The sequence below is a fragment of the Schistocerca piceifrons genome, unplaced genomic scaffold, assembly GCF_021461385.2.
Source record: "Schistocerca piceifrons isolate TAMUIC-IGC-003096 unplaced genomic scaffold, iqSchPice1.1 HiC_scaffold_885, whole genome shotgun sequence".
In the NCBI taxonomy this organism is placed as follows: Eukaryota; Metazoa; Arthropoda; class Insecta; order Orthoptera; family Acrididae; genus Schistocerca; species Schistocerca piceifrons.
Genome location: NW_025729152.1, coordinates 27,565 through 50,817, shown reverse-complemented (window position 1 = coordinate 50,817; position 23,253 = coordinate 27,565). Strand labels below are relative to the sequence as shown.

Here is a 23,253-nt window from a genome sequence, read left to right as displayed (position 1 = left end):
GATGACTCAGCTACCGGTACTCACGGGAGCAGTGACGGCGGCCCTCCAGGCCAGCGCCGGGAGAATCCTGTCATAAAATGGATAACGACCACATTTATGGGTTAAACATTTGCATGTTCAACGCTAGGGGCCTCCACCCCCAGCAGGGTGAATTTCGCCAATTCCTACAGCACGAAGCGGTCGACATCTGCCTTGCACAGGAGACCTTCCTCAAACCTGGGGTCGACGTGCAAGCAGCAAATTTTTGCTGCTGCTGAGATGACATAACCACCCACGGGGTCGGCATTGCCATCTGTGTGAAGCCACTGCGCCACCACCGGGTCCAACTGCCGACGCTTAATGCCCGGGAGGCCACAGGAGTGGCAGTCAATACCACCACCAGAAAGATGGTTTTGTCAGTGTACCGGCAGCCTGGCAGACCACTAGATGAAGCAGACTTCGACGCCCTGTTGTTGGAGGGGCGAGCTTTCATTGCCGGGGATTTCAATGTGAAACACACCGAATGGAAATCACGAACTGTAAACTGCAGTGGGCGCCGTCTCTCCCGCGCTTTCACCATAACGGTGCAACGGCGCGATCATCGTGAGGGCGGTTTGACCCCATGATCTTCCCTGTACAGGGACAACTGGACGTGCTCGATATTGCTCTTCTCGAGGGATCGGGCAATTCGCGACCGCCAAGATGCGAAATGTCCTGTCTTCTGACCACGTATCTGTCATTTTTGGCCTCGACATAGTCGGAGCTTCTCTTCCAGAGAGCCGTTTGAGCTATCGCAGGCTGGACGCCGAGCGCTTTCCGACGAAAGCTCTCGAAAGCTCTCGAACTGCTCGAGGATGCACCAAACCCCACAGAAATAGGGGCAGACTCTGCCCTACCATTCTTCAGCCGAAGAATACTCCGGGCAGCAGATGAAGCTTCGTGGCCCTTTACGATGTCTCGGCGTCGCTTCGTGACTGCCACCGCGCCCTATTCTGGACGCGACCACTGAGAAGAACAGACTGTTTCGTGAACAAACCAGACATGAAGCGCCACTTAAACAGTATGAGATGGGAAATTAAGGCAGCAGTCGAGCATCACCGGAACCAGGAATGGGCAGACCTTGTGTCTACCCTCAATCCTGAGGATGGTAGTGCATGGAGGGTGGTAAAATCCTTCCTATGCCGGCGACAGCGTATACCGCCCTTGCAGGTCGGGGACAACTTCGCCAACGATCCGGACGCGAAAGACAGCGCTCTGGCTCACGCATTCGCGGCGAACTTCACGCCGGTGGCCAAGGTCATCGTCGCGGGGAACGAGCAATTACCAAGCTTCAGCGCCGCAAGAGAGGAAGGCGACGTTATCGAGCCGATAACGGAGGAAGTATTTGCTGTGCAGCTTCCCTCGCTGAACCCCAAGAAGGTTGGAGGCAGCAATGGCTTCACAACCCTTCTGAAGAACCTTCTGCTGGGATTGCACCGGTTACTTGCCCATGTTTTCAACGAGATCCTCTGATCAGGTGTCTATCCCTCTGCGCGGAAACACGCAGAGGATGTGGCCATTCTGAAATCCGGCAAGGACCCACGCCAGGCGTCCAGCTACCGACCCATCAGCCAGCTCCCGTCCCTCTCAATGGTTTTCGAGAGGCTGTAAGCGAGAAGACTGATGCGGCACGTCACCCTGGAGGGCATCATCCCGGACGAGCAGTTCAGGTTTCGAGAACAACATGCCACTTCCCACCAGCTCCTAAGGGCTGTAGAACCGACGATGAGGGCACTGAAAACAAGGGAATACCTTGGGGCAGTGTTCCTCGACGTCTCCGGAGCGTTTGACTCGGTGTGGCACTACGGTCTCGAGTTCAAACTTTTTGAACAAGGGATACCGACGTCGCACATGACGCTACTGTAGTCGTACCTGTCTGAACGAACCTTCCACGTGAGGGCCGACGACGGTACGTCCACAGACCGGCAGATACGTGCAGGAGTGCTGCAGGGATCGGTACTCGGCCATTTGCTGTACACCCTGTACGCTGCTGACGCCCCGAAAGTGGCAGGAGTTGAACTGGCGCTGTACGCGGATGATATGGGCCTGTTCACTAGCAGCAGCATGAACGCCCAAGTGCTGAGAAACCGACTCCAACGCAGGTGCAACGCCTTGGGCTCATGGGCAACAGAATGGCGGCTTAAATTCAACACCACGAAGAGCCAGGCAGTCGTCTTCACCCGAAGACTCCTGCCGCCAGGACTTATGCCAGTCGAAATCCTGGGAGAACCTATCCCATGGAGTGGGATGGCGAAATACCTAGGGGTCACTCTAGACCGCAGGCTCACCTGGAAGCAATACATCCGTGATTTCAAAGGGAGAGCAATAGGACGCCTTTGCGCCCTGTATCCGCTGCTGAACCCGCAGTCGTCATTGCCACCGCAATCACGTTATACCTAACATTGGTCTGCCCACTGTTAGAGTATGAGGCTGTGGTGTGGGGGAAAGCCGCAGATGCTCACATTGTGACTCTGCAGTGGATTCAGAACCGCGCCGTGAAGACTGCCATGCATCTTCCGAGGCGGTACTCGACTCGCCAACTCCACGAGGACACCGTGATCCTGTCTCTCCGAAACAGGATTCGCGCTATCGCCAAGAAGTTCTACGAGAAAGTGGGGCAATCGCGCAACCGGCTCATCCGAGGATTGGGCCAACCACCTCACCACAGGCCAACTACGCGTTGGCCTGACCTGCTGAGGGACTAAGTTTTACTAATCCCCCATCAGAGTGTTTTTTACAGGCTCCACCGGCAAGGACAAGTCAACAAGAATGGTAATATCTATTCTCTCCTCCTACCCCCTCCCCCTAGGAACCACAGGAATAACAAATTTTTGTTTAAACTGCACCATCTCGAGCCAAGGTCAGGCTCGTCTTTTCAGCGTCAGCTCAACCGGCGTCGAGAGCCGGTGGCTATCCAATCTGTCTACGGACGCTGCTGCCTTCAGATCGTAGCGTTCTTGACGTATTTTGTCAACTGCGGGATTCCACGCTGCACTGAGCTGAAAACTGCTATCGCTGTTTACTAAATTGCTGTGCAGACCTATCTCCACGGAGTCCAAGAAACTGTTAACGCTGCACAAATTCTTCGTTTTTTCGAATTCGAAGGTGTGTCCCTCGATAACGCTATGTTCTGCTACCGCATACTTGTTTCTGTCCTAGTCGTACGTCCCTGATGTGTTCAATACAGCGCTGGGAGATATATCGTTGTCTCGGTGTAGCCGTTCTTTCTGTAGGTTTCCCGCAGATGTGCTAACTCACGCGGCAAACTCTCGCTGTCGCATATCGACCTGGCTCTTCATACTAAGATGTTCAGTACAGAGTTACATTGTGCTAGATGGTGGCAGCTCCGAGCATTGAGATGTGAGTCCGTGTGAGTCTTGTTCCTGTAGACAGAATGTCCCAACGTACCGTCCGGATTTTTCTTGATCAAAATATCCAAGAAGGGAAGGCAGCCATTCTCTTCTACCTCCATGGTGAATTTGATGCTGTCATGTATGCCATTGAGATGTAGTAGGAACTTCTGTAGTTTTTTTCTTGCCATGGGGCCACACTACAGAAGTGTCGTCTGCGTATCTGCAGAACACCTTTGGTTTATGGCGGGCGGTGCTCAGTGCCACATCTTCAAAGTACAAGTCGGCAATGCCTGGAGCCAGAGGGGAATTCATGACAATACCATCTCTTTGATCATAGAATTTCCCACCACATTTGAGGTACGTTGTGCCGGCCGTGGTGCCCAAGCGGTTCTAGGCGCTGGAGTCTGGAACCGCACGACTGCTACGGTCGCAGGTTCGAATCCTGCCAAGCTGACTAGTAGATCATTCTCGTCCAGGTGTAACCCTTGGAGTACCTTAACAAATTCGGTCGACTTCTTGAACTTCTTGACATGGTGAGGCCAGTGACCTAAGAGTCGTTGTAACAGTTGTACTAGGTGTTTGGCTACACCATACGTCGGAGATTGTATGGTTTTCAATATAGTTCATAGTGGCACATTATCCTTATGGATCTTCGGGAGGCCATACAGTCGCGGTGGAGCCGGTGCCCGAGGGTAAAGCTTCCTGATGGTGTTTCTGTCAAGTCCTGAGCTGTTGAGAAGATCGATGGTCTTGGGCGTAACAGCAGCAGTCGAGTCTTTCCCCACTTCTTTGTATGCTGGATCTTGTAGTAAGGTGTCGATCTTCTGCCAGTAATCTTCTGACTTCAGTAAGACTGTCGCATTCCCTTTGTCTGCTGCTAACACCACTACACCCTTGTCATCGAGAAGGTTCACCAGTGCCTTGGGCTCATCTGCCGTAATGTTGTTCCTCGGCATTCTTGCTTTCTCGAGTACCCTGCTGGTCTTCCTCCTCACTTCCTCGGCTGCTCTTGGTGGGAGTCCACGTATGGCTTGCTCTACATTTGCTGATGTCACGTTTTGGTAACGTTCTTGAAATCGGATCAAACTTCGTAAACTGCGGCATCACTTCCTTATCCCGACACCTTCGCAAGAAGGCCAATCTGCTGAGCAGCTTTCCCTTCTTGATTCATAGATTATGCAGCATCTTGTAGCTGCGCTGGACATCGCCCCCGTAGAGGTGTGATATATGCGACTGCAGTCTTTCTCGGCGTATTGCAATGATGAATTCTTCTCGGGTCATCAGCCGAGTGGTGGCGTCTTGTCGCAACGTTGCGACAAGGCGACGCCTCCACTCGGCTGATAGCCCGAGAAGAATTTATCAACTGACTTATTAACTTCTGGATTTCTGTCCATCACTATGTTGGATGATACTACCGATCCCGTTGCCTCACTATTGCTTTCTGTACGGCTCTCGATACACTGTTGAAGTTCTGTACAAAGGTGTTCATACTGTTTCTGATTTTTCGAGACGTTTTCAATGCGTGTATCGAATCTTTTTAATGCGGCTCGTGTGACACGTTCTCTGAAATTGACCTTTTCCACGATTTGTTGCGCCTTACCAGACATCTTACGTGCTAAATTATCAGCTCTTCGTTTATCATTAGACACTGCATCCTGCACCTGGTCAACGTCAGAACGCATCAGTTTTTTAGACTATGTACACGTCATTAGCAACGCCCTTCACTGTTTGTAGAATTTCAAACTAACTCAACAACACTGTGAATAACTTCGCGCATGCCAGTAAGGTCATGCACAAGCTACTTTTACACAAACGGAAACATTATCTTGTCTATTAATACACCTTTCCTACAATTCGGATCTCACATTTACTGACCATTACACATACACATACATTCTTAACCTCGTCACAAAAACACAAACTTTTCATATCAAAAAATTGTTTCTCCTTTCTAATTTGACTAATTGCCATTCAGGCAGACCAGTTGCCGTCCTGACAGGGTCTCCATTCTGTAAGGTTTCGGGGGTCAGAACAACTACTATGTAAGTTGTAAACAGTTTAGGTTTAATTATGCAATCTTATCATAGAAATACACAAGTACACACAGTTTACAATGTAACAATGGTACAACAGCTGTCGAACGAATGCATCTCATCCTCAGAAAGTGAAATAATTCTAAACACAACACTGGTAAATTTTAACTAGAAGTTTCTTTACAAAATTATACTTCTGACTACATCATGATGTTGCCCAGTACTACGATAAATCTTCCGATTCAAAGTTCAGTACTATTTAGGATGACAATCAAGTCTATGGAGGATGGTTAGTTTAGTGACAAGTTGAGCAAAAGATTACGCAAGGTCACTTGAGTTCACAGTGGACGCAAGCTGGTGAACCAACAAGTTTATGTCTCTGCTCACAGTATTTACCTTAGCTGCAATGAGCTGTCGTCTGCATGGTTGCTCTCACCCACTGAAATTCCTATAAAAATTAAGCCTTTTCTGATTTTTCCAGTAGAAACTCTCCCTTGCTTCTCGTTATGTGAGAAAACTTGTATTAATCCCTAGTCTTGGAATACGGGAATTTGCATGCCCATGGCTGGAGCAGTGTGCATATTAAAATGCCCTCTCAGTCCTTACCAGGACAGTTAACTAACTGGCGGGTTCGTTTCTCCACAGTTGGAGCTAAACGACGCTACAGCTAATATCCAGCTGAATGTCAGCCACAGTGAACGTAGTGTTCACTCAAATTTCTCCTCTGTGCCGCACAGAGCGTTATGTGCCCATTCTGCACTTGTCCCCAGTTCAGAGAAGAGTCCTCGAAAATTTCGCTCTTGTCTTTCTCGTAGCCGAACTGTCTCCCCACCTGGGCTCTTTCATTCTCCATGTCATGGCTTTTTTTTCGATCAATAGGACCGTTCCTCTTATTTTGTGGAATCTCTCTCTGCCAATCGCAAGGGCCCTACCATTGAACTGCAGCAAAAATTTCAGCACTTTACTCCTTCCTAGACCGTTTCCGCCAATCGGACGTTTTGTGCCCGCTCCAGACCCCGAAAAGTTACATGCGTACATAACATGTCCACCATTCGCTGTTCACATGATCAACTGAATCACAGGTTTTGTTCTTATCCATTTGGAATTCCGAAACGCAGTTTTCTAAAGCTTCTTTCTGTCCTCCTTTTGGTGGCCTGTTACTTGCTCTCCAGTATGAGTCACCTCTCCGGTCGCTGACTCCAGCCGCGGTAAACCCCCTAAGAGCTTTTTGTGGTGCCTCCCGTGGTATGACCTCTGCATCTGACCGGACTTACTTCCACACAAAACGTTGCCTCCTCCCCCCCCCCCCCTGCGGGTCCGGGGGTTAGAATAGGCCCGAGGTATTCCTGCCTGTCGTAAGAGGCGACTAAAAGGAGTCCATCCCCCTCAAGGGGGTAGTTAGCGCCTGCGTCCAGAGACGGACGGTTCCACGACCTATATTTGTGGTCATTTTGGTTTTTCACTTCTCGTTACTTCCTTCCTTTGGTTGGTTCCTTTCTTTGCTCTTTACCACCTCACTGTCTTCCTTACTCTTTCCCTTGCCTTCTTCTCCTTGCCTTCTCATTGCCTTCTTCTCTTTCCCTTCTCGTTGCCTTCTTCTCCTTGCCTTCTCATTGCCTTCTCGTTGCCTTCTTCTCCTTGCCTTCTCTGGTCTCCGCCTCGGCGTTTGAGACAGTCGTTCCTCTCTCTCCCTCTCTCTCTCCTTTTTCCTCTTCTTCCCTCCTCCCTGTGCGCGCCTGAAGGCCGACCCACGCGTTCGCACGCGTAGCCGGTGACGGGGTAACGCGTAATTCCCCGCCCTGGGTAGACATATAAGGCACGCATGTACCCCCTGGTAAAGGCCAGGCCCAGGGAGGGGTGATTGCCTGAGCTGATACCTTCTGACCATGCCGATTGGTCCCTCCGTCTGTTTCTCGGGAGGTGTGACCTGAGGTGTAAACATTCACCTAAGGTGGGAGTTCCCTCTGAGAGGGTCCCCACAAGGAAGGAGCGCGCCATCGGAGACGTTGGCAATCATGGGGGATTCCTCTGCAATGGATTTCACTGCATCTCTCTCGACTTCTGCCCAAAAACGGAAACATGACCAGCCACCAGTGACAAAAGTACTACCGCCTGCCCCACAGTTCCTCGTCGAATCTTGCTCTGAGGACGGAAAGGATTTTTCCTCTGTCAACCCTTTCGTTATCCAGAAGGGCGTAGATGCCATAGCCGGATCTGTCAAATCTTGTACCAGGTTGCGTAATGGTACCTTATTACTAGAAACTGAGAGCGCCTTTCAGGCACAAAAACTGCTTCGGGCCACACTCCTGTACACGTTCCCTGTCTGGGTGGAGGCTCACTGAACTTCGAATTCGTCTCGTGGTGTAGTCTATACTAGATCCCTCGACGGATTGACTGACGAGGAGATTCAATCTTCCCTCGCTGAGCAGGGCGTGACGGCTGTCCATAGGGTCATGAAAAAGGTCAACAATGACCTTGTACCGACCCGGATACGTTTCTTGACCTTTGATAGTGTTAAGCTGCCATCGCGCATCAAGGCGGGCTACGAGGTTTTCTGTTCGCCCCTATGTCCCGACACCTACGCGCTGCTACCAGTGTCAGCGTTTCAATCACACATGACAGTATTGTTCCAATGCGGCTAAATGTGTCACTTGTGGCAGGGATGCCCATGAGGGTGACTGTCGACCTCCGTCTCCTCGTTGTGTGAACTGTCAGGGTGACCATGCCGCATCCTTCCGCGACTGTCCTGTCTATAAGGACGAACTCTGTATCCAAGAAATTCGGGTCAAAGAGAAAGTGTCCACCTCGGCTGCTCGCAAGCTATTTGCTAGTAGGAAGCCCACGCTGCACCCAGCGGGGAAGTACAGTACTGTCCTCGCCTCTCCTCGGACTACCAGGGAGGTGGCCACCCAGACATGCGATCTGACCTTCAGCACCACGGTCGTCCGTTCGGCCAGTGCTAAGATCGCGCGGTCGACGTATCCTCTTCCTCCCGTCACCCATCAGACACAAGCACCTTCATCAGCTTCTGCCAAGACGAAGACCCAGAAGTCAGATGCACGTGCCTTCAAGAAGGAACCGTCCCATGCAGACTTCCTACGTACCTCGACCTCCCAGCCTTCGACCGGTACTTCCACCAAACGTCCTTCCAAGAAGGCTCATAGGAAGCACAGTTCTCCTTCTCCGCCACGGCGCATTTCTTCTCCTGCGCCACCCAGCGGTTGCCGCCCAAGGCCGTCATCCGTTTCGCCTGGCCGCACCGCTGGTAGCCGAACATCTGGCCGTTCACCGGCGGAGGAAGCTCCTACCTCCCGGCCATCTTCCCAAGATGGCCGATGAACCTATAGACCCAATGGACGATGACTGTCCGCCTACTGATAGCGGCGGCAGTGCTCGCTCGAAGCCAGGCCCTCAGCGGCCTTCGAGGTGACCCCTTCTTTCATCTTCCTTTTCTTCTTACGATGGCACTTACTCCCTGGAATATTCGCAGCATTCGCTCCAACCGAGAGGACTTGAAGTTGCTGCTCCGCTTGCACGGTCCGCTCGTCGTAGCCCTCCAGGAAACGAAGCTACGCCCATGCGATCAAATTGCCTTGGCACACTACACCTCTGTGCGTTTTGACCTACCCCCTGTGGTAGGTATTCCAGCTCATGGAGGGGTTATGTTGCTGGTCCGGGATGATATTTACTACGATCCCATCACGTTGCACACCGGCCTGCAGGCAGTTGCCATCCGCATTACTCTCCCCACTTTTACATTTTCCATTTGTACCGTTTACACTCCATCGTCATCTGCCGTTACCAGGGCAGACATGATGCAACTTATTGCTCAGCTACCTGCACCATTTTTGTTAACTGGAGACTTCAATGCCCACCATCCCCTTTGGGGCTCTCCAGCATCCTGCCCGAGGGGCTCCCTGTTAGCAGATCTTTTCAACCAGCTCAATCTTGTCTGCCTCAATACTGGCGCCCCTACTTTTCTTTCGGACACATCTCACACCTATTCCCATTTAGACGTCTCTATATGTACTACCCAACTTGCACGCCGGTTTGAGTGGTATGCACTTTCTGATACATATTCGAGCGACCACTTCCCGTGTGTTATCCATCTCCTGCAGCATACCCCCTCTCCGTGCTCCTCTAGTTGGACCATCTCCAAGGCAGACTGGGGGCTCTTCTCTTCCAGGGCGACCTTTCAGGATCAAACCTTCACAAGCTGCGATCGTCAGGTCGCACACCTCATGGAAGTTATTCTCGCTGCTGCTGAATATTCCATCCCTCACCCTACTTCTTCTCCACGTCGCGTACCGGTCCCCTGGTGGACTGCAGCATGTAGAGACGCTTTACGTGCTCGTCGACGTGCTTTACGCACCTTTAAACGCCACCCTACAGTGGCGAATTGTATCAATTATAAACGATTACGTGCTCAGTGTCGTCGTATTATTAAAGAAAGCAAGAAAGCCAGCTGGGCTGCTTTCACAAGCACCTTCAACAGTTTTACTCCTTCTGTTGTCTGGGGTAGCCTGCGCCGGCTATCTGGCACTAAGGTCCACTCGCCAGTTTCTGGCTTGATGGTCGCGAATGACGTCCTTGTGGCCCCGGAGGATGTCTCCAATGCCTTCGGCCGCTTTTTCGCAGAGGTTTTGAGCTCCGCTCATTACCACCCTGCCTTCCTCCCCCGCAAACAGGCAGAAGAGGCTAGGCCACCTAACTTCCGCTCCTCGAATCGTGAAAGTTATAATGCCCCATTCACCATGCGGGAACTCGAAAACGCACTTGCCCGGTCACGGTCCTCCGCTCCAGGGCCTGATTCTATTCATATTCAGATGCTGAAGAACCTTTCTCCTGCGGGTAAAGGTTTTCTTCTTCGTACTTACAATCGCATCTGGACTGAGGGACATGTTCCCGCATGTTGGCGCGAGTCTATTGTTGTCCCAATTCCTAAACCGGGGAAGGACAAGCACGTGCTCCATATGGATGGCGGGCGCACACAACTGATTTCATCAAAGTGTACGGGCCTGAAGATGGCGTTGACGCAACATAGAAACTAGTACCGAAGTAAATATAAAATCTTAAGTACAGCTGCAGGAATTTCATTTTTAATAAAAATTATACCAGCTGTGTCCCAGCTTCATCCAGTTTAAATATGGATGTACGACGACTTGGTTTTGTTCGTCATGTAGAACCCGCATGCCTGGGTGATAGATATGAAGTGAAAATACTTTATTAATATACTTCCTCTCTGATAAATCTTCATAATAGCAATTAGCTATCAGCAAAGGTCTACTGGGATGCCTGTGTTAGCAACTCCCTTCCATTTTGGGTAGCTTCAGAAATGACAGCTTTTTCAATTAAATGTAACTGAATACCGTAACTGCCACGTCCAATCAGCGTTAAATTCACCATTAATCCATACGTGCCTAAAGTACGTAGTGGCAATATTTCTGGTTTTACAGAGATCATAAGCAGCTACAAGAAGCTATTCTTGGAGCATTTGAGAAGGCAGTAGTGGGAAGAAGACGTATTGTGGTGTGAGGTACCGCTGATAGATGGTTTATTCGCTACGTGTACAGTGAGAAAGAGCGCCTGAATTGTGGTCCCTCTCCACGATAGTCTGCCATGTTCGGAAGTAGCACGCCAAAGTGACAAACTTCTGTTACCACTGTTAGAAAAACTAAACAGTTAATTCACTTGCCTTTCGTATAAAAGCATTCTCACAAGTTGGCTGTCATTCCATTATTTAAAAAGTGTTTATAACCAGCAGAATAATAAATAGTTCCTAAACAAAAAGGCAGTCGAAGCACTTCGAAGATCGGATCATACCTAACTTGAATGGCGGGCGAGGTGTTGCTGCTGAAGATCAGAGCTGGTTCGGCAGCGTCGAAGGACAGACGTATTATCTGCCGCAGTCGGTATCGGTTAAGAACTTAATTAGCAAAATCTCTCACTCACTTTTTTTGTCATGCAATTGAGAACTATTTTGACAGTAATTACGCAAAGCCGCAGTTCATTTTGTTTATTCTGCGAAATTGTGAAGGATGGAAATTATTTGCGATTCGTAACGTGGACCGCAAGTGTGCAGTTTCTGGTATTCTGCTAATAAAAAAGCGAGTGGCTTACCGTTTCAACAAACCAATTCAGAATTTAATTATTTTTACAATACTAGTTCCTCGCTAACATTTTATTACAGTCTCAAGGTAACGGACTCACGACCTACATGCTGTTTCTTGCACAGGGCACAACTACTATACAAAACTGTAGACTGGTGGACATTATTCGGCACTTGCACATCGCACTCAGGACGGTGAAAGCAACTAGGCACCTCGCATGTACAGCAATCTTAGTACAAATATTTGAATGCATGGTGTCTGTTTTTTTTCGAACAAGTCTGAAAGAACAGACACTACTCATTCATATAATTATTTCGCCTAGATGGGTAATGGATCCACCTTCTTCAGTGGGGGTGCACAAGTACGTCCGACCACCTGCGAGAATCTGAGCAGCGAGCATGGATGAAATGGACAGGGGCTGCGGATAGGTGGCGCTCCGTGGGTGTGTGGATCGGCCGTAAGGCGTCCGACAACGCTGTGTCCCAGATGGCGCAGCGGTTAACGCACCTGCCTAGCAAGCACGAGATTCCGGGTTCGAAACCCAGTCTGCCACACATTTTCATTCGTAGGCGCTGATTCTGCGTAATGTCCCGATGCAGCTGACATCAGCAATCCCTTCCCTTCCCTTCCCTTTTCCTCCTTCGATTTATGTACAACTTAGTACTAATGATATCAGTGATACTACATGTGTGGTAACAGAGAGGTGGTACGAGGGGGCTGAAGTTTTCAAGGGAACAAATTTGTCACACACTAAAATCAATATATGCCGACCTCTTTTGTCTTTATTACATTTCCCCAACAATCAGTGTCGCTGAACGGCGGCTGCAGGGAGCTATCCGTAAGGCAAATTTTTGGGCATCCAACTATGATTTTCAGTTCTCAGCTTGAAAGACCCGAGTGATGCATTTCTGTCGTCGTCGAACGGTCCACCTCCATCCAGAGCTCTACCTTGCCAATGAACTCCTTCGTACTGAGGAGACGCATCGCTTTCTTTGCATGCTGTTTGATGCTCAGCTCACCTGGACACCTCATCTTCGCGAACGTAAACAACGGTGCTTGCGACACCTCAACATCCCTGGCTGCCTCAGCCACACCGTTCGGGGGGCTGCACGAACAACCCTCCTACAGCTCTACAAGGCCTTGGTCCAGTCCAGTCCAGTCCAGTCCCGTCTCGGCTACGGGAGCGTGGTGTACGACTCAGCAGCACCTTCAACGTTGCAGATCCTCGACCCGATTCTCCATTGTGGCGTCAGACTGGCGACAGGTGCCTTCCGCACTAGTCCGGTGACTAGCCTTCTTGTAGAAGCTGGAATCCCTCCCCTACGATTCCGCCGACAACAGTTGCTTGCGTCACGCATCGCCCGCGTCCATGCCTCGCTTGACCACCCAAGCCGCAGGCTCCTTTTTCCATCTTCTGCACTCCCCTCCCCACGACGGCGGCCTAGGTCGGGTCTCCCGATCGCGATCCGCGTTCGTTCCCTTCTCTCGTCACTCGAGTCCTTTCCCCTTCCTCCTTCCTTCCGGCCCTTTTCTACCCCTCCTTGGTTCCTCCCTCGCTTGCGGCTTTGCTTGGATTTGTCTTGCGATTCCAAGTCCTCCGTTCCACCTGCCAGTCTTCAACAATTCCTGGCTCTTCTTGCCTCGTTTCGCGATGCAGATGTAGTCTACACCGATGGTTCTGTGGTCGATGGACGCACTGGGTTTGCTTTCATCGACGGCGACTACGTTGAGCAGCATTCCCTGCCTTGTGGGAGCAGTGTTTTCACTGCGGAGCTGGTTGCTCTTTATCGTGCACTCGCTCACCTTTCCTCCTGCCCTGGGGAGTCATTTGTCATATGCAGTGACTCCCTGAGTGGATTGCAAGCACTCGACCAGCGTTTTTCTCGGGACCCTTTCGTGCGCGGTATTAAAGATGCTGTTTTTGCTCTCGCCGAATGTGGTCGTTCAGCGACGCTTGTGTGGACCCCGGGCCACCATTTCAGGAGAGGAACGTGTCGCTCGGTTGACCAAGCAGGCCACCACTTCGCCACCCCTGGAGCTTAGTCTCGTGGAAAGAGACCTCCGGTCAGCCCTACATCGCAAGGTCCACGATATCTGGAGCTCTGAGTGGTCTGTCTTGAACACGCCCAATAAGCTCCGCATGGTAATGTCGTCCACGGCCGTATGGAACTCATCCTTGAGGAGCACGCGTAGGGACTCGGTTGTTCTCTGCCGTCTTCGAAATGGACATACGCGGTTGACCCACAGCTATCTTCTTCGTCGTGAGAACCCGCCCAAGTGTCGCTGTGATGCAGGGCTGACAGTGGTCCATCTTCTGATGGACTGCCCCCTTTTAGCCCCCTTGCGGCAGTCCTTTAATTTACCAGCTGCACTTCCTTTAATTCTAGGTGACGATGCCTCTATAGCTGACACGGTTTTACGTTTTATCTGTGAGGCTGGGTTTTATCACTCACTTTAGTGTGGGCGCTCTCACATGATTTCTCTGGCTACACCCACTCCAGCGACTTTTAATTGTGACGTGAATACCAAAATAGTGTCTTTTATGGTAACAAGTTGTGTTGGTACCTCTCTCAACGCTTTCCAGTTGGAGGTTCTTCGTTTGTAGTTGAGTCGTTGACCTTTTACCTGATCCGTCAACCACTGTAGTCTGTTTTACTCTAGTCAACTATTTGCTCTGCTCCTTTGAAGTGTCGTCCATTTTGTGTTATTGCGGTATTCATTTTGTGTTATTGCGGTGTTCATTTTAGCTCTGTATCCCTCGGTGTTCCCTTCCTCTCGGTTCAGAGGTTACGCTTTTACTGTATAGGCATTTTACAAGTATATCTTTTTGGAACAGGGGACTGATGACCTCGATGTTTAGCTCCCATCAAACCCACAAACAAACCAACCAAAATCAATATCTCTCTCTCTCTCTCTCTCTCTCTCTCTCTCTCTCTCTCTGGCCGTTGAAGGTGTCTGTGTGAACACCGCACAGTGCTCTATAGCAGTGCAGACTCTGTTACATTTACCATAAGGAATCGAACGACGACACGTAAACATGTTATACCACAGTTACTGTGGCCTGACCAAAACATAGGAATTCCTGAAAAAATTTCATGAAGAATCACCTATGATTTTATTGTTACTGCTTTATATCTCGCTTAAAAGAAAAATAAACAGTGTGTTGAGGTATCTTATTTAGATCACAAATTATGCAAGACTTGAATACATCTCAAAATTTATATTAGTGCAATACAATACTCATCATATTAAAACGGATCGTCTGCCACCTTTTTTGTCATCCGTGAAATGAAAATCGTAGACATATTTTGTGGTGCATCCCTCGGCAACCCAATGCTTACGACAAAGGACGAGGGAGCGAAATGCCGCCGCGGAAGCCGCTGAAAGTGTCCAGTAAATGAATCCGGGAGACTTTTGGAGCATGTTGCGTTCCGAGGCAAATATTCTGCCAAGAAATTTGTCATAAAAATGCTGTTTCATGGAACTGCTACTGCCAGTGTGTCAGAAAGTGTGACACGTTGTATCTCCGCTGCCATTATAATAAAGACTTTTGCGTTCAGACGGACGGCGCTATACAAAATTGGCAACAAGGGGTGTCGACTGCTACAGTTTGCATTCACACGACACATGATTTACCATTAGTCCACTGGCATAGATGTCGCAGAAAAGCTCGAACAGAAGACAATATTTCTTCCAGAAACTGCCACAGCCTACTGTCCAGATACTCTGACTTCGAGAATTATCAAAGTGGCCATATTATTTGCGGACTTATGGACCCTGCAAACGATGAAAGGTCGTCAAATTTTAAAATGTTTGTACCAAATATATTAAACTAAAACCTCCCTCAATTGCGAAAAAAGCACCTAGCGTTAAGTGTTAACACAGGTTTCGGCGTAGATAACTACACCTTCTTCAGAACAGCAATAAAAACCACAAGTGCCTCAGAAGACCTATGTCAATATTAAAAGAACACCATAGCTATACATTTATAAAAGAAAACAACACAGTACATTTTTACAAAGTCAAAACCACTACTTAACTTAATTATGTGCGCTCCACCTCACACCAACCTATGTTCGATGGGCCAAGACCCGTCATAAACTGCAGCTACAAATGGTCGCTCACTTACAAGCTTTGTACCAAATATTTGACTGTGTGCTACGCTGCTTTTTGTATGTTTGTCAAACACAGAGCGTGTTTGACAGAAATGTTACTGACTAAAAATCCGACAAGATGGGGGAAGGGTGGGGAGTGGTTGTTCGTTTTTTTTGAAGTTTCACTGCAAATGATACGTAAGAAACAGTTTCATTTCAATTCAGCTCACTGTATCGTGACTTCACACAACTATGGAAACTGGTAGTTGCCAGTATTATATTTTTTATGCTTGATTACAAAGTGGTAGCGGTATTGCATCTTTCTAAGCAAAAACATTAAGCAGGAAGAGGCTAAGCAAAAAAATCAGTATTCTGCACACAACATACAAGCGGGAGAGTAACAAAATAAAAAAATAAATAGGTGTAGGCTATATTTTCCCACGTAGTGGTATTTTAATGAACTGCCTTTAGGGTTTCCCTGTCGATTCGTTGAAAGTTGATGTAATCATCAGGTTCCGCGTATCCTTCAATAGATTTTCATGTCTTTTTGTGTCTCTTTCACTTCAAACGCAGTGCCAGAGTCAATGATCGAAATACCGGGTGATCAAAAAGTCAGTATAAATTTGAAAACTGAATAAATCACGGAATAATGTAGATAGAGAGGTACAAATTGACACACATGCTTGGAATGCCCAATGACATGGGGTTTTATTAGAACCAAAAAATACAAACGTTCAAAAAATGTCCGACAGATGGCGTTTAATCTGATCAGAATAGCAATAATTAGCATAACAAAGAAACCAAAGCAAAGATGATGTTCTTTACAGGAAATGCTCAGTATGTCCACCATCATTCCACAACAACAGCTGTAGTCGAGGAATAATGTTGTGAACAGCACTGTAAAGCATGTCCGGAGTTACGGTGAGGCATTGGCGTCGGATGTTGTCTTCCAGCATCCCTAGAGATGTCGGTCGATCACGATACACTTGCGACTTCAGGTAACCCAAAGTCAATAATCGCACGGACTGAGGTCTGGGGACCTGGGAGGCCAAGCATGACGAAAGTGGCGGCTGAGCACACGATCACCACCAAACGACGCGCGCAAGAGATCTTTCACGCGTCTAGCAGTATGGGGTGGAGCGCCATCCCGCATAAACATCGTACGGTCCAGCAGGTGTTTATCAGCCAGGCTGGGGATGATGCGATTCTGTAACATACCGGCGTACCTCTCACCCGTCACGGTAGCAGTTACAAAACCAGAATCACGCATTTCCTCGAAGAAAAAAGGCTCGATAACGGTAGATGTGGTGAATCCAACCCATACTGTGACTTTGTCGTCGTGCAGTGGAGTTTCCACGACAGCTCTAGGATTTTCGGTGGCCCAAATTCTGCAGTTGTGGGCGTTGACAGACACTCGGAGCGTGAAATGAGCTTCGTCGGTCCACAACACGTTACTCAACCAATCGTCATCTTGAGCCATCTTTTGAAACTCCCACACCGCAAATGCCCTCCGCTTCACTAAATCGCCAGGTAACAGCTCATGATGCCGATGGATTTTGTACGGATAGCATCGTAGGGTACGCCTAAGTGCCAACCAAACAGTAGTGTATGGAATGCCGGTGCGACGTGCGACTGCACGAGCGCTGACTTCCCCGTGCATAGACGAACCCGCTACAGTCTCCATTTCTTCCCGAACTGGCTCAGCAGCATTACGCCTCATGCTCGGTCGGCCACTACGGGGTCTATCGTCCAAACAGCCCGTGGCTTAGAACTTGGAAATCATTCTCGCCACTGCTGCATTTGTCAACGGACCTTTACCCGTTCGAATCCCCTTCCTATTGTGATAGGATCGTAACGCTGACGTAGCACATTCTCCATTCTGATAATACGGCTTCACTAAAAGCGCCTTTTCAGGTAACGTCAACACGCTGCGACTGCTGGCGCATCTGATTCTCTCTCTCTCATTGCGCATGACAATCGTGTATAAAAGGAGCTTCAAAATGATTCAAATGGCTCTGAGCACTATGGGACTTAACTGATGTCATCAGTCCCCTAGAACTTAGAACTACTTAAACCTAACTAACCTAAGGACATCACACACATCCATGCCCGTGGCAGGATTCGAACCTGCGACCGTAGCGGAGGCGCGGTTCCAGAGTGTAGCTCCTACAACCGCTCGGCCACACCGGCCGGCGTAAAAAGAGCTGTAGTCACTGACGTTTTGCTGTCCAGTGCCATGTGTCGGACATTTTGTGAACTTTTTTTTCCTAATAAAACCACATGTCATTCCAAGCATGTGTCAATTTTTACCCCTCTATCTACATTATTCCGAGGTTTATTAAGTATTCAAATTTATACTGACTTTTTGATCGCCTGGTACATTAGTGTCACAATATAGCATGTACGAGCAGCGTCTGCTTCAGTAGTGGGGTTAAATTGACAAATTTTGCTGGAACCCGAATGAACTTTCTTGACAATCAGTGCCTAGATAAGAGCGAATTTGGCAAACGATTTTGATTGTTTATTAGGGCCTTCAGACTTTCCGGCAGCCAGCTGCTGGACAGGTTTTATGTTGAAGAGTGTACCCGAGAACTCAAATAGACCAATGTTAGTTACCAACAAGTGTCGAGGAGACGTTAACGTTAGATCGTTATTGTAAATACTAATCTTTTTTAGGTTCAGTTCGGTCTTCACATTTGATAATGAAAATAATACATCAGTTGGTATTTCCATGGCGCTGGTCTTTACCGAATGAGTATTTAATGCAATAATAAACGGATATAACGTTTCCGTAATTAAGAATCAATTCCTGAACGCAGCAGTCGCATTTCTTTTAGTGGACTTCTGTGTTGGTACAAGTAAAACTCTGACACGTGAATGTGAGTACTTGCACCATCAGTACTGTTGGACAGGCTCTGCACTGGATTCACAATCATCATATACAATCTTAGATACGTTTTGTTATGAACACGGTTTCCTTTGTAACGTTCGATGTTTTCAATTTCTGTTACCGTTTCCTTTGGAAAAGCGTTGCATAAATTGTATCATCTATTATAAACTGCCCACAGCCATTCTCATCACTCCTGGTTGATGCTCATAGAATAATTTCGAATTTGGAAAGGAGTTATCACGTAATCGGTACCGAAGTGTGTTAAATGGATCATTTTTTTAATAAATCGTGGGAGCAGACAGTGATAAATGTTATTACTAATAGTTAAATTTGTGATCAATACCGATTTTAACATTATTTATTCTGGTAACTGGTTTCGACCACGCCTGTCGTTATCTTCAGACCTGTAAGTCAACTGCAAAGTCTGTAGTTTCATATAATTCTCTTTAATGTTCGTAGGCCTCTGATCAAAGTTATAAAACGATGAATTAACACAATTCTGTATGAGCTGGAGCCGCCTCCTAGTGGTAAATCATTGCTATATACAGCAGTGAACGTATTACGTATATACTGGAGGCTCCACCCACTTTTGACAGAATGATGTCATCGTTAACCAATGGGTTAAAAAGTCAAATAACAACGTAAAATTTCATAATTAAAAGAACAAAGAATGAAAATACATGGAATTGGTCCAACAGCTATTGTCAGATAAAATATGTAACAATATCAAACATATGAGAGAAATGAAAACCTTTTCGACAGTACATGGGTTGCCTTCTCTGGGCCTGTTGGAGAACCATTTAGAAGCTATGGGTTGCCATGGTAAGTATAGACGCCATTCCAAAGATATGGCAACAGGCTACTCTCCAACGAGGTTGTTGTAATATCGATAGACAAACACTGTCACGTCAGACGACGTACCAAGAACAGCAGCATATTGTTATGGAAACGATAGACTCTCTACCAGGGCGCTTTCTATTAATGAGGCTGCAAAAATCATTCAGTGATGTGTTGTAGTAAATGAATATAGAATTTAAAGGTGTAATAAGAGACATCCATTTGTACAGATTAATCGATGGATAATAATTAGTTCTTGAAGATGAAAACAGAGAAATAAAATAATTGAAAGGGGACAGTACTTGTGCATATTCTTAAAATACTACCTATGACACTAATAAATAAATGGCATTGCTATGATTTATTTTACATGCCACACTTACAAACAAAAATGTAGTTAATGTATAAAAATAGTACTAGAAGACTAAGTATAAAACAATGACAGTGTAAGGTACGGAATAACAGGTACCTGTAACAAACACTGAAGTGGGTCACATGCATTATCGGTCAATAATATATATGCACAAAAGTATTATATATAATAACAGTTTATATTATATTTATATTACAATGCTACAAGCCACAGTGTCAGAATATTAAAGGGATTTGAATTTGCATTATGCAGTCTTAAAGCAAGACAAAAGTAAACATACTAAAAACAGATTGTCAGGCATAAAATAATAATTGGCAAAATAAAAAAGGTTATGAAGTATAAAATGTTTTACAAAGGTTTGAATAATTTTTATCAAATGAGAGACAGAAGAGTGGTCATTCTAAAGTAAATCGCCAAAAAGCTCAAAGAAATGTTTGTCTTTGTATTCAAGCTGCTAATTTAAAACAAATAATGGTTTACTTTTATAAAGTGAATATATTTCAGTTTCTTCTGGAGTATTAAACAGAAGCCCTTTTCATACATTATGTAATATTTTCATATTGTTCGAAATGTAACACTCAGAGTGATTGTATTCATGAAGATGCTGACCAAATATAGATTTGGTATGTGCAGTACCAGTAGTATGTTCCTTAAAATGTCTTAGAAAGCTACAGCCAGTTTGGCCAATTACTGTATCTCACAGTTGTTACATTGTATTTTGTAAATGCATGACTTTTGATATTTATTTGATTCCCTGATTATGTGTTTTAATTTCATCTGTAGTAGGTTGTTTGTTTTGAATGCTATTGACACATTTGTATTCTTAAATAATTTACTTATTTTATCTGAAATAAGTGCCATGCATGTCGTTTTAGTAAATCTCCTCTTGGAATTTGTAACAGCGTCATGAGTTCATTGTAATTTTTGATGTAACACATCAACCTGATGATGATTACGTTGTTAACAACTGCTGTATGTTTTAAGGTATCAATTTCCTTCTGGACTGCATCAGGTTGAAGAGGTAATTTCCGTATCATTGTTTTAAAGCATGGTGTTTTGTATTTTAACGGATGGCATGATGTGGCATTTATTATTACATCAGTTGATGTGGGTTTTCTGTAGATAGAAATATTATGTTTTCCGCTCTTGTTTTCAATTGTGAGGTCCAGGAAAATAATACTGTTATGACTTCCATGTTCTACTGTCAATAAAAGTTTTGGATGGAGATTATTTGTTAGTGGAAGTATCAGTTTCTTCCTTAGAACTGTTCTATAATAGCCATGTGTCATCAACGTATCTTTTGTAGTATACAATTTTATCCACTATTTCTGACTTGTTTTTGAAAAATTGAATCTCAGTATGATTGACGAAGATATCTGCTACAGTGCCAGCCAGGGAATTCCCCATCATCCTTCTGAATATATATTTTATTATTAAATGAAAAATAATTTAAATCGAGTTAACAGTTCAATGAACTCCACTCTCTCTTCAGGGCTCATAATTTTATGATGCATTAGCTTATCCTTAATAACAGAGATAGCCTCTTGAATGGGTATGTTCGTGTAAAGATAAGTGATGTGTAAAGATGCAAACCTGGCGTTTTGTGGAATTTAACATCATAAATTACTTTACTTAATTCAACACTGTTTGTATTGCTATAATTTTTTTCATAAATGTAAAAGGATTTTAAGATTTCATTAAGGTTTTGTTCAGGTTATGAGAGGAACTGTTAATATTGTCAACAATTGGACAAATTGGTAAATTTGGTATATGTAATTTGATTTGTGATCTCAACTTAGGTAGAGTGGGGTTGATAACCTTAAGAGTTATTTTATCTTTAGGTGAAAATGGAGAGTCATTATCAATCAACTTTTTAATTTTTGTTTGAAATCTTGGAGGCAGGTCTTTGTTAACTTGAGTTATTCCATTGTGTTGAAAAATTGTAAAGTCTTAGAAACATAATCATCTTCACAACGATGGCAAGGGTATCCCCTTTATCTGCCTTGATTGCAATTGCTTTATTAGTTGTTAGCTTCTGGTTAATTTGTTTCACAATTTTTAATTCATTGTTATGTTTATTTCTTATTAGTAATGACCTTTTTTAGTTTTATGGGCAATGTCACATATTTCTGTCTTGCTAAATTGAGCAAGTTTTGCAGCAGTCTTTACGTTTAATATTTGCATTATTCAGTTCTTGAGCTAGATTATATTTAGGCCTTTGTTTAAAAGTGCTGTCTCAGCAGGAGTGAAAGTAATCTTAGTTAGATTGGTTACTCTCGGATAAAAGTTACGTACATTTGATGAAACATCTTGTGAAAATACAATTTGTTGAATAACAAGGACTGCAATTTTCTTATTATGCCTATTAAGAATAGTTTCACATACTGCATTAATTTTGTCATCTATAAACTTAAGTAACTGTGAAAATATTAATGGTGATAATTGATTACTAATTTGAAGATCTAAATTATACATTTCAAGATTTAATGCAGGTTTTATAAGCATCTTTAATTTCAGATCTAATCCAAACAACGCTACTCTTCTGACAAAGATTTTCCTGTATTTGATGTGGTATTAAAGGTAATTTTTACATAATTAGTAATCACAGTATTCATTAGGCATTGTTTAAGATATTTTGGAAATGAATTTCATGATTTTAGTGCATAACCCTCTAAACTTCTTGTACTCTCCCAATACCTGAATTGGCAATAAATTAATTTCTTTTGAAATACATCATGGGAGCAGACAGGGATCAATGTTATTACTAATAGTTACTATTAAAATCAGTCTTGATCACATATCTATTTATTCTGGTAACCTGTTTCGACCACACCTGTGGTCATTTTCAGACCAAAATGCTGTATGAGCAGGAGCCTCCTTCTGGTGGTAAATCACTGCTCATTTATCTCGTGTAGTATTTTTACATATTTTATCTGACAATAGCTGTTTAACAAGAATGAAAATACATGGAACTTACTAAGTTCCATGTATTACTAACACCACAGCAAATACTCGGATACTCTTGGATTTATTTTATATTTGGCAAAGTGATGTACCACATATTATTCACCTACTCTCCAAGATCAGTTTTAACACAATCATGTAAAAATACTTCCAGCTCATGCTGAGAGTTAAGACACAAGTATTATATATGTTACTTATTTCATGCTGCTTGCTTGTCTTTGTAGGTCCATACGAGAACTGGAACTCGTGATGAACCACTCCATATTCCTTCTCCTGTTTCTCAACATGCTGAATATTTGCGTACATACTTTCGTTACTGCCGTGGTAAGCACATCTTCAGTCATTATTTACTCAGCAGCATGTCACATAGAATAAGATCATTGAATCTCACAGCAAAGTGTCAACAACAGATATGTTCATTTCACATACACCATATCTACCTCAAAGTATTATTAGTTTTGACACGTACTGTTTCATAAAGCGAAACCAGGTATCTCAAGACCAATCTGGAGACACTACTCAAAGGCATCTTTGCAAGTCACTTTATTGCCGATGAACATTCGAAATTTTTGTTATAACGT

General features: G+C 45.5%; 1 long non-coding RNA gene across 1 annotated transcript in view; it reads left to right on the top strand.

Annotated features, from left to right (window-relative positions):
• LOC124771062 overlaps positions 1–22,962 on the top strand; it is a 299,592-nt gene extending 276,630 nt beyond the window's left edge. The window contains exon 3 of the long non-coding RNA XR_007013279.1: positions 22,897–22,962. This is a non-coding gene — a long non-coding RNA (uncharacterized LOC124771062). The remainder of the gene's footprint in view (positions 1–22,896) is intronic.
• The last annotated feature ends 291 nt before the right edge of the window (positions 22,963–23,253 follow it).